This window comes from Diadema setosum, chromosome 7, assembly GCF_964275005.1.
Source record: "Diadema setosum chromosome 7, eeDiaSeto1, whole genome shotgun sequence".
NCBI lineage: Eukaryota > Metazoa > Echinodermata > Echinoidea > Diadematoida > Diadematidae > Diadema > Diadema setosum.
Window position 1 is genome coordinate 42,175,176 of NC_092691.1, and position 12,035 is coordinate 42,187,210.

The 12,035-nt window shown below is 35.4% G+C and overlaps 1 protein-coding gene across 1 annotated transcript in view; it reads right to left on the reverse strand.

Annotated features, from left to right (window-relative positions):
- The window catches only part of LOC140230830 (heterogeneous nuclear ribonucleoprotein K-like), a 177,764-nt gene extending 167,174 nt beyond the window's left edge, over nt 1-10,590 (reverse strand). Inside the window, exons 1-2 of the mRNA XM_072310973.1 lie at nt 10,541-10,590; nt 8,066-8,121 (exon numbers count right to left, since the gene is read on the reverse strand). The gene's annotated coding sequence lies outside the window, so the exon portion shown is untranslated. The remainder of the gene's footprint in view (nt 1-8,065; nt 8,122-10,540) is intronic.
- Between the last annotated feature and the right edge of the window lie 1,445 nt (nt 10,591-12,035).

Consider the following 12,035-nt stretch of genomic DNA (forward strand, 5'->3'; position numbering starts at 1 on the left):
TCCTACATGGCTACATCATGTAATATACAGGTACATTGTTTATATTTGGCAACAATATTTAGTCTTGGAATCCTTCTTCTAATGCTTAACTTCATCTACACTGAAAGAGCTTTTCTTAAAACAGTTATTCCAGAGGACGGTAAGCATTTTTGTTGACATTCCAAAGCTGACAGTCTGGAAAATCTACATACATGTAAGCCTGAATCAATCAGACAGAGATATTCATTGACTTAAATCAGGCTTTTATGATGGGTTGCATAAATCTAAACAAATCTTAACAGAATCTACAATATTTTCATCCTTCCTTTGTCAGATGCATAATAATATTAGAAGAAAACAAGCCTTCATTTGCAAAGGTATCACAATGCACATCACTAGTTTCAATTCTGTGTAACTGCATGTCATAAAAGAACTTACATGCCTTCACTTTGGGTTTCTTTCTAATCTGTGTTCATTTTCTTCCCATTACTACATGGTTTTCCACTTTGTATTTCATAGGTTAGTATCAAGTTGCTATATCTCTCATGTTTAACAAACATCTCAGTTAATGAATTCGGGTAAGTTCTACAATCAATGTGATCCTCCCATCCATGTCTCCTTACCCTCCATGTGAGTGAAATACACCCCAGTCATCTCTGGGCCTCACTCACTGCTGTTCCCATCTACTCATAGCCTCTCTCATGGAGTAGAGATTGCCATCACTCTATCTCTTACCTCATCTGCCTTTCAATATTTGATCATCATTCTCTAGCGAATGAAACTCTGACAGAAGACAAGGATTAAGGGGTGTGCACACATTGCATTTCAGTGTGATTGGATACTTTCAATCTTCAAACCAACAATTCCAAAATTAGGAAGTCTAATCTGTTTAGGTAGCGCAGAGCATATCTGCTGGAGAGCCTTGTTGTGCTTTATCAAAGGAAAGCCGCCAAACTGAAACAGGGAGATAAACAGGTCAGCTGCATCTAAAGTCTATGAATAATTCATGTGTGCTATCACAGAGCACAGACCAGGCCATCTCTAGGCGATCAAGGGAGAGGGGAAAAAAAAGGGGGAGACTGATAATCACAAATAAGAGAGCATACAGAATACATGCTAGACAGGAAAATGGCCAGTTCACACAAATAACGGAATCCAGGGCATACCTCTATGCTTTGAAGCCTATAAGCACAAATGAAACAAAATTGTTTGACGGTTTTCATTATTCATTCAAATTTCAACTTGAACACTATTGGATGTAACCATACCACACTCACGGTACATGTATGTTAGGTGTGTTTGCATGTGCTAAAAGTATTTGAAAGAACAGAAATGTTTGGGTGTTTTTGGTAATTACACATCAAATAGTTGAAAACTTGAGTTCTATGATAATAACATTTGTTGGACGGAAAAGGCCATTTGCCGTTGCATGTCATCTTCTTTCATCCTACCCATTCAAAGTATGACATCACTAGATAACATTTTTCATTTCTTCATGAAATGCACACAATATGCAGTGCTTGTGTGGGTTCTACAAAGAAAGTTCCCCATCAGGCTGAACAGTGAAATGAGGTCCTACAGAGAGAGTTTCAAGATCTGAAAGCAGTAATACTTCTCATAGAATACAAAGTAAAATCACTTCAAGCTCTGCATTTGTTATACTTTACGAAGCTTATAGAAATCAGAATTCTAATAATTTCTGAGAACTCACTGTGATTTTTCATTTTACTCCAACAGAGAAAACCAAGTTTCTTTTACTAATTTGCTCATACAGAGTACAATATTTCCTTTGACAGGTAAGAATGTTTATACCAATGTAGGAGCAGATCATCAATTGTAAGAATATTTTTTTTCTTGAGAGAGAGCATTCTTATTTAGAGAAAGCATGGAAATAATCACTGACACGATAAAAAAATAAGGAACTATAAAAAGGCTGATATGACTATATGACTGAAAACATTTGATATGAAATGCAAATGAGTGAGCTCAGGGTGGAATCATCTCACAATTTTTCATTAATCATGTAATAAGAACTGACAAAATTCACTTTTTGTGAGAATTTGAAAAAAAAAAAAGTTCTTCCTAACTGAATAACTTCAAAATAATGATCAGCCAGACATCGTATGATTTGAGACTGGGGCACATTTGCATTTGAGCCAACAAACTGGACATTTCACGATTGTATACATGTACAATATGACAAGTTGTGAGGCAATGACAATTATTTGCAAAATTCTCAAAACTCTCAGTATTTGGACAGTAAGTGAATATTGACGGGGAGTTTTTTTTTCTCTCTCTCTCTTTTCAAGGATGACTGGAACTACCATTTCTCCTTCTCTCTCTCTTTCTCCCTCTCTTTCTCTATATCCATACAGCACACAGCTCTCTAGATAAACCAGAACATTTAAAAAGTTCACTAAAATGTAGAAATGGACTTTTATGTCTCATTTGGCAATACAACTTAGATTCCTTTCCCCTATATTCAAAATGACATAGATCTTTTTTTTTTTTTCATTTTGTAACATGCAGACAATGGTTGGAATGCATCAAAGCGTGGTAAAACTGATTGAATTTTGGAAGAGATATTGTGTACATGGTTCTCAAAGAATGGTCAGTCACATAGCAAACTCTGTAGATCTTCTGTACTTCAAAAAATGAAGACAACCAAAAAACTTGTTGACACAGACTCTTCGCAGAATACTGAGTAATCTGATAGGATTTGTTTACGAGGCATACTGCAAAACACGATATATTCGCGGCATGTCAATGTTCACGAATTGGAGCCGGCATTCAATGCATGTGACCCACCACAACAAAAGGATCCGAAAGTCGCTGACGGCCGAGCCAAGAAAATCGAGTTTGAAGTCAGATCATCAAGATTGGTCAAAACCATCAAATTTCTGTTTTTGACATAATTTTGTAGTCTGATATTTCGTCTATCTTCTGATGAAATTTCAAAGCTAAATGATCAAAGGAAAGGCAAAAAATTAGCGTTTTTCTGAGCCATGATTTTCCGACTTTCAACGGAACAGAAATGTATTTGAAGATTTGGATTTAGTGCTGCAAATAGACTCCACCCCTAGCAACGATGGAGTGATCTTATTGGTCAATGCGTGGCATCCTGGTTACTGATTGGTCATGCATAGATCGCTAGCCTAAGCTTGAATGAACATCGCGGAGGTTGCTAGGAGCATACCTTCTATTGCTAAGAGGTGAAAACTGTCTTATACCTCCCCTTGATCATGATTGCATTGGAAGGAAAACTTTGAAGGTGATTTCTCGAAATGCTGATTTCCTAGACCACTCAGCATGCTCTCATCAAATCAATGATATCCCCGCAACCGAGTACTTTTATGAGTTGCATTATACATGAATTAAAATGTACACAAACATTCGTCGTTTTGCAGTATTAACAACAGGTCACTCTTTAATATCACATGCTGTGTCATAGAATAATATACAGTGAGTGTGTGTATTTCTTTTTATATTTAGACCATATCAACTGAATGACACTGGTATGAAGCTTGTCAAGATACAGTAGTACTATTGTCATATAAAACAAATGTAAACAATAACAGAAATGAGTAAGCTGCTACAGTTTGTACATGCATCTCAAATCAAAGTAGAAGACATGATTATGATGCAATACAATTGTTATACTAGGGTGATCATGATTCTTCTGGGAGGAATGTAGAAGGGAAGCTGCAGAAATAAGTGAAGGAAGCTTCTTTCCACAAGACATTTTCTCTGCCTGACCTGCCAAAGACCTTTCTAAAAGTCAAAAACTTGAACTCAATAGCCAGAGAAAGCTTGTAGCACTAGACTACACACTCATTTCCTTTCATCTCCACATGCCATGAATCAGCCATCTCCATATGACACAGCTATGCTCTAAAAAAGACAGTGTGGAGTGTCAGAGTAATCCCAATACATTACAGCTTAAAATATTAATGGAATATCCGGGCACATTTCAGGAAAATCAACCTCAAGTTCTAGCTGGAAGGAGAAGGTGCAAGAGTCGCTAGTTGATTGGATATTTGATTCACTAAATAAGACAACTTCACATTAGAATCCCCTGATTAATCTTTCAGAATCACAAAAGGCAGCTCTCTGGCAACATTTAAAACCCTGCATTGTGCATTTCTAGTTTCATGTTACTTATCTAATCACCCCCGACATTGATGCATTTAAAAGTGTCTATCTGTACATCATGTTTTTATACCTTACAATTATGCAATGGATCTATAAATGTGAAGAAAGTGAAATGCAACAAACGAATAGAACAGAGAATGCTCAATACTAGTCATATCTTGCTATCACTATCTCTTTACCACTAAAGTATATTGTAATCTGTATACCTAATCACTACTTACTAGGTGGGTAGATTTGAATACATTAGAATTGATAACCATTACTGTGGGTCTTTATTGCAAGTATTAAATGTTCCACAAAGACAAAATTGACACCTCATAAAGCTGGCAAACATAAGACTAGCTGTTTAACATCTTTCGAATCAATGTATTAGTTTTTGATTGGATAAATTCATTCAGTGACTTGTGTATTTTGGCAACCTACATGTACATGTAGCGAGTGGATACTGACCACAAACTCTGGTACATGCTTCAGCTCGTTAACATTTGACAGAAGACCTTTGGGTTTGAATTGAATCAGTTATTCCCTTTTTTCACCAAATTCAACCAAGACATGTAAGATGAACTTTGATGTGTTTTATCACCATCAGTCTTGCCCCACTGATGCAACCTGGCATAGTGACAAACTACTGCAGTGTATGTCATAGAAATGGATGCGGTAATTCTTGTCTGTGCTGTGGGGGAGACCTAAATGATGCCAATCCCTAGGGAGTGTGTATGCCATTACTCTTGCCCTGCTACAATGATTCATTAAAATTCAATCAAGCTAATTAGGTAAGGGTAATACATTATCACTGCATCTCCCTATTCATGAAAACTAATAGTGACTTTTCACCGCTCTCTCGTTGAAACAAAGTAAACACGCAAGGAATGACATTACCAATAGGCAGCCTCTGCCAATTACCTTTACTATGAGGAAGACTGCTCAATGGAAATTCACCACACACCAAACATAATACCCTGTAATACCTTAATACCTGTAAAACAAACCTTGCTCACTCACATACATGTATATTGGTAGAGTTACTCAGTTTACTTCAGTCTCATCTGTCTGAAATTATGGAGTTTTTGTGTCCAACTACAAAAGAAAACTATGCAATATTCAATAAACATTGAATTAAATATATAAATTTCTTTACATACATTCTACGCACTGATGGTATATTTGTACCTATACTTCACTGTATCTTCACATTCATAAATACTATGTTGTATTTTATATATATATACATGCATATATATATATATATATATATATATATATATTTTTTTTTTTTTTTTTTTTTTTTTTGTCATATCAATATGTCAGCTGAAGAACACTCCTGGAGCTTGTGCATCAAAGAAAAATAAAAATGTGAGTAGTGGTAGTTAAAATTATTAAAACTTTAAGGCCAATAATTGCACTCTTGACTGAGGTGGGTGCTGTAATTAAGGATACAATGCATGGCAGGAACTCTTAAAACAAAACAACAAAAGACTTATCAAGATCAAATGTAAAATCTGTAAATAATCATAATAAAGTGTTACCTCATGTACCTAATGACACTTAGCCCATCATTCTTTTCAGACAGAAGAGGTGGAAAAAATCTTTATCAATTGAGAATCCATAAAAAAATTTAAAATTCTAAATTTAAAAAATATGACAAAGCCATATTTCTGAAGAACCTATTTTCTGTGAATTTTTTCTTCACTTCTTATTCTCTTTATTGCATACACTATGTACAAGAAACTGTAACACTACAATCATTAAGAATGACAGATGGGAAATGGTCACCAGTATGTTCTAAAATACCACTGACACTACGGATGTCACTAGGATTTTTTTTTTTTTTAAGGTCATTTGTGAAAGTTCACGCATCACCTTCCCTTTCCGTATGAATTCTTCTTTTTTTCTTTCTGTACATTTATCTTGTGTATTGATTGTCTCAAAAAGTTTAAGTTCTCATGACTTGAAACTTACATCATTTATTTCTCATGAGCTAAGAATGGTATGGTATAACATTTTTTCCATGTGATCACTCAACCTCACATAACTCTCATCACTCACATCATTGTCTGTATGTCCAGTACTAAACTTCATATTTCAGTGAAACTTGGTAGGAACATAATTCATGTAATTTTCTATGCATCTATAACAAAGTTTACGCATGTACATGTACATGATAGTAGCCACGCATCAAAATTTCAAAATGCATCATTTTGCCTGGCATGGGTTTAAGACCATTTTGAGCACTAAACATTTTTCACACTTTATTTGCACCCATAGACACACATGTAAAGCAAAAGTGAAAAATTTTGCATGGATTTGGTTTAGAATATCATACAAAAAAAGATGTTCTCAAAATTTCAAGACTATCTGACTTGATATGACATCATACAGGCCTGTCAAAGTTGAAATACTCTGTGTGCATCAATGGCGATGTATGGTGCAAATATACAGAAAAAAAAAATGCATACATATGTATTTCTAATCTGTAACTGCTTGTTAGAATGGCCAATAATTCCCATTTTTTTTTATTTTTTATTATAATTCACATTCTGGAAGCTAATGCATTGTAGACGTTTCATATTTGATGGGTCATTGAGGCTTAAAAAACAAAATATATGAAATTCCTGTATGAAATTAAGAATATGAAATTTCTAAATTATGTTAACAAATGTCAAATTCATTGGAACGTATCTCATTTTTCCCTAACCAATTTATATCCAACGATTAGTATAGCTTATTACATTCTTTACTGAATCAGTGTAACACTTTCTCAATTTGATGACATCATTACTGTGAAAAATATTGATTGAAGTTAACCTTGCAAAATTTGACCATTTTATTTGTTATCTCTACGGCAGTCCATTTAAAAAAAAAAATCCAAACAACAATCCTACATGACTTTATGCATTGAGCAGTAGCTCACTTATCCTTCAACAATGCTTTCAATATGGTGAAATTGACACTTTGGGCTGTTGTGGTGTGCCCTTTGTTTTTTGATTGGATGTTAGGATTACATCAAAATTTGGTTGAAATTGAAACTTTGGCTTTGAATTAGCAAGATTTTGTGCAATAAATATCATGTAAAGGCAGAACCTGTAGCTTATCACCCACAAGATACCAGGTTTGCATCCCTGTTCTTTGATGAACATCTAAAAAACTGCATGGCCAATTGCCTCATATCAGGAATGGAACAGACTGCCTAATCTGTCAGTCTTGACAGATTTGTAAGTCTACTTTGCTAAATTTTTTATTCAAAGAGTAATTTGCTGCTCCATGCCACCCATACCACATTATGCATTCTTTGGTAACAGTCTCATGGACGACATTTAGCTGCTTAGAAATGGCACATAATAGAATTTGGTGACTTCACAACTCTAGTAGACTAGAGTAGACTTTCTGCTTCATTTGTGTGGGCTGTGTAATCATGATGTATGTATAATGTAGTTCTGACAGTTTGCTTGCACTGTTTATATATTCTAGGACAATTTGACGGAATCCAACCATTTGATTTGAAAGATGCATTGCTACAATTATGGACTAATGGTTTTGCTGCTAAATTTTTGACTAAGGCATATGGTTATTCCAAATGGGATTTAAGCTTTAACCTTTCCATACTCATTTTAAAAATTTTGCATTTTGTCCTGTCCTCACCTTAAGTCAGTGTTCCAAGGTATGAAAGCAACTTTGTCTTACACTCATACTGAACCCGACATATTTCCTTTCATTAATTTCATAAAACTCTTCCTCAATTATTTTGTAACCTTCTAGCTGAACCTAAGAAATATGTGAAAATGCTTTATTGCGTGCATGCACACACACACACACACACACACACTGATAAGCATCACAGATAAGCATCACTGCTTTTGCGTAGGCTGCAATCTTGCCAAGTCATGAATATCTTTAGTCCACCACTAGAGGGAGTAGAACACTTCCCTGTACGTACCTGAGCTCGATATCGACTGATCCACCAGAAACCTCACAAGACAGCGACAAGTTGACCTAAAAGGTTAACAAACAAAACTGTCACTGTTGGAATAATTTCCCCTATATTTCCTGATTGCTTTTACAATGAACTACACATTGAGTATTAACTAAATTGCAAACCCATGTGGCGGTTGTATTTCACCTTCACATTACTCCTTGAAGCTTGATGAAAGCCCTCTAGTAAACATAAGTCAGACTTTTATTTTGCTGCCCTGCAGAAAATATTCATGAACTGTCTTCTGACAGTGTCTAAAGCCAAGCTAGATTTACCAGTATAAAGCAGGCAGCATGGCCATAGTAGTGCTAATATTATACCAAGACAGAACCACTGCTCCTGACATTAACTTTTGTTTTGCATTTTTAGATCTACAAACCTTTCAGGTAATTTTTTGCATAAACTGCAAGAACTACCATGGTAATATATTGTTCCCTCGTGTTCCTTCTTACCTGAAAAAAAAAAACACAACAAAAACAATGACTGGCTAAAACACAAGCATGTCTCCTCTTCTTAGTGAAAGAGTGATGTACTACTTTCTTGGCAGTATTTTGTCAATTCTATTCTCATACAACCTTACAATGTATATCAAGAACTTACAACTTCTTTCCCCTGTGGTATTTCTTTGCAATAAACAACTTCATGAGTCTTATTTAAAGACAATTCTTAAGGGTTCCTAAATGAGTAGAAATTACAAAAATAAACAAACAAACAAAAAACAAACAAACAAAATCTTCAAATGCTATACAGCATTGAGGGTCAGTTCATATACCCCCCAAAGAAAAATATGCACACACAAATACACACACACACACACACACACACATAAAACAACAACAACAAAGCAATCTCTAATTGTGGAGTTCTAAAAAAAATGACAACTACAAAAGACAAAAAAAAAAACCAATTCCCCAGACACAGCAGCTTCTATAAATATGTGACAAAATTTTTAATCAACACAAAGACTATGTAAACATCTTTAAACACATTCTAAGCCAACAGGTTTATGAACCTACATTCAGGTTTCAATCTTGAGATATAGGACACTAGTGGAGCACAAGATCGCTAACAGTATGCAATCTCCTGCCATACCCGGGAGAGATTAATTCAGCAGGAAATATGATCTGCTCATTTCCATACTTATAAAACCTCTCCCTCTCGTCTCTAACCTCAAGGCGCTCTACTCGACACCAACATCAGTCTCATGATAACGGTTCTGCAATGACCACAAGAGGGCAGTATCTCACTTTTATCTTAGTAGTAATTGACTTCTTGATGCCACCTCCTACTATCCCACTGCCTTCACTGGGAATGTAAGGCTACTATTTGTAGTATTCTCACTGCATGCTCTGATGGCTATGTTTATCAGACCTACAACTGGCACTAAATACCATTTCTAATCCAACCAGGAAAAAACAAATAGAAATCTTATATCCCATACCACTAAGTATAAGTACATTATTGCATCTACATGTATGCATCAATTCTGCCAGTGGAATTTGCTGTGAATGTAATGTACTATTCAAGTTTCTTACACAAAGACACACATGCATACACACTCTCACGAGTCACAAACACACGCTCTCTTCATGATTCTACCATACATCATTACAGTGTGTTTCACAATAAATGTGTGAGGCTGTTCCATCAACAGTACATGTGGCTGCCTAAGATATAAAAAAAAAACAAACTACAACATCCTCATCAATTTACACCAGATTAGCTAAATGTCAAAGATTTGGATATTATAAACGTACATGATGTATTTACCATGTCTGTACAGTGTGTATATCTACATGTATACGATCTACAGTTTCATTGCTCTTAGCTGAGAAATTCAGGAAATTGTGCTAGTAAGAGCAGATGGCATAGTACAATATTCTAGCCTCGATGTTATCTGCTGTGGTCAGATGCCCACAACCCGTTTACCTAGAAATCCTCATTTTTCATCATGAAACCCATAATCATTTTTTAAAAATTGCATAATAAAAATCAGCATTGCATTAAGCTGATTCCTTAAAGAGGTATATTGCATAATTGTGAAGCATTTCATTTTAAAACAGTGGTCAAGAGTAGTGTATCACTCATCATTTTTTTTTTTTTTTAATTATAAGATCTTTCTACTCTTAAGAAAAATAAGAAGTCTCAAACCTATAGGACTTTCCCGGCACCCACTAATATAAAGATCAGATAAATTATGCATAATTTGAGTGGACTTGGGACTTTCTGTATTCGATAGCACAATGCAAAAAAAAAAAAAAAAAAAAAAATACACTCAGAAATGTACAATGTAACTGCATTGACACATGCATGTACACTGTAATGACAACATTAAATAACATTCTACAGGTTTTCCTTAGCATGGATATGTTGTAATCTGTACAGTGTGTAACTCATACAATATCATTAGTAATGATATTGTATATCATTTACAGATACTGTACAATGTGTATGTTTATTTTCTCAGAGGTAACGTCTGGGAGAGTACAACGTACAACTGTATGTCAAAGAGGAAGGAGACAGAGAGAGCAAAATAAACAAAGCAAATGTGGAAAAGGTAATTCATCAACATAAGACTCTCAAGCATATCACACAGCTAAGTGTTCTCCAAATCACACTGTACACGTACATGTGATCACATTGCCACAGCTCAGCTTTTTCCTACTTCATCTAAGTTATGTTACCATAGTCTTGAAATGGAATGCCAACATCTAGCAGTAAATTTATCAAGCCAAATTGTGGAGTTTCCACCATTTCTGTTGCCTACATGAGGAGAAATTCAATGAAACAGTCTATATTTGGTGTAGGTACAAAGGCCAGCTGCACTCAAAGCCCTAGAGAGGAACCACAGGCGGTGCACACTCAACACAAACCACAAACATTTGTCATGCAAATGAGCAAATAAAAATTCCTCAATGCAGTATTCAGACTTATGACTTCATGTGCCTGCAGTTGAAATTGCGCAGATGTACGTGTACAGCACAGTTCAGCTTTTTGCTATTTCCTCGTGAAACCATAAACTGCAATAAAGATTTTTGACGCAGATAAGCACATACGACACAATGCTGTTTTACAATATGAAAATTAATTATGAAGAAAGAAATGCATTTTAATTTCCGTACGTACAGAAAGGGTAAAATCTGTGAACCTTTAGTGAAGAATCAATGATGACAATCATGCCATGGCAAGACTTGGTGCACAATACAATACATGTCAGTGTGTTTCAATGATAGGTGATAGCAAGGTGGGTGATTCACAGCACTTGGCTGATGACCTTGTTGTACAGGATGTAAATAACTTTATTTTCTGACTTCTGAATAGACCACAAAAACACAATTTCTGTTTTGTCCAGGATCTTGTATTTCTTCACAAAAAATAGGGGAAAAGAGAGGATAAAGTGACTTCCTTGTTTCCCTTCCCTCTGTAATTTACAGAATGTTTACTATGAACAAACTTTGCCCCGAATATTTCACAGTAATCCATAATAAATTCACACTTTTGTCTTGCTGGGTCTACAGGAAATTTCGAGACCATGTGGCAGTGTGTTTCACTAGTGTGTGGAATCTCATGCAGTGGTTGTGAGAAATGACGTTCTAAACAGAGTCACTCAATTCCAGACAATCAAACCTACCACAATCCATATCGATTCTAACCTTCTGTTCATACAATGTTATCAATTATTGCAATAAGTGTTTTCTGGAAAAACAATGGAACCTATATACATTACAGGGTTCCTGTATATTTTACAAAAATAGATTCCATGAGTTTTCCACATGACTTTTCCCATGTAAAATTTTAGGAAATACAGGACTTTTTCCACACAGTAGGAGGTTAGTGGTAAATAAATAAATTTACTACAGTATTCATCGCATAATCGGGACAGGTTGGGAGTAGCAAACACGGCCCCTTTAAGCGGGGTGCCCGATTTCGCGAT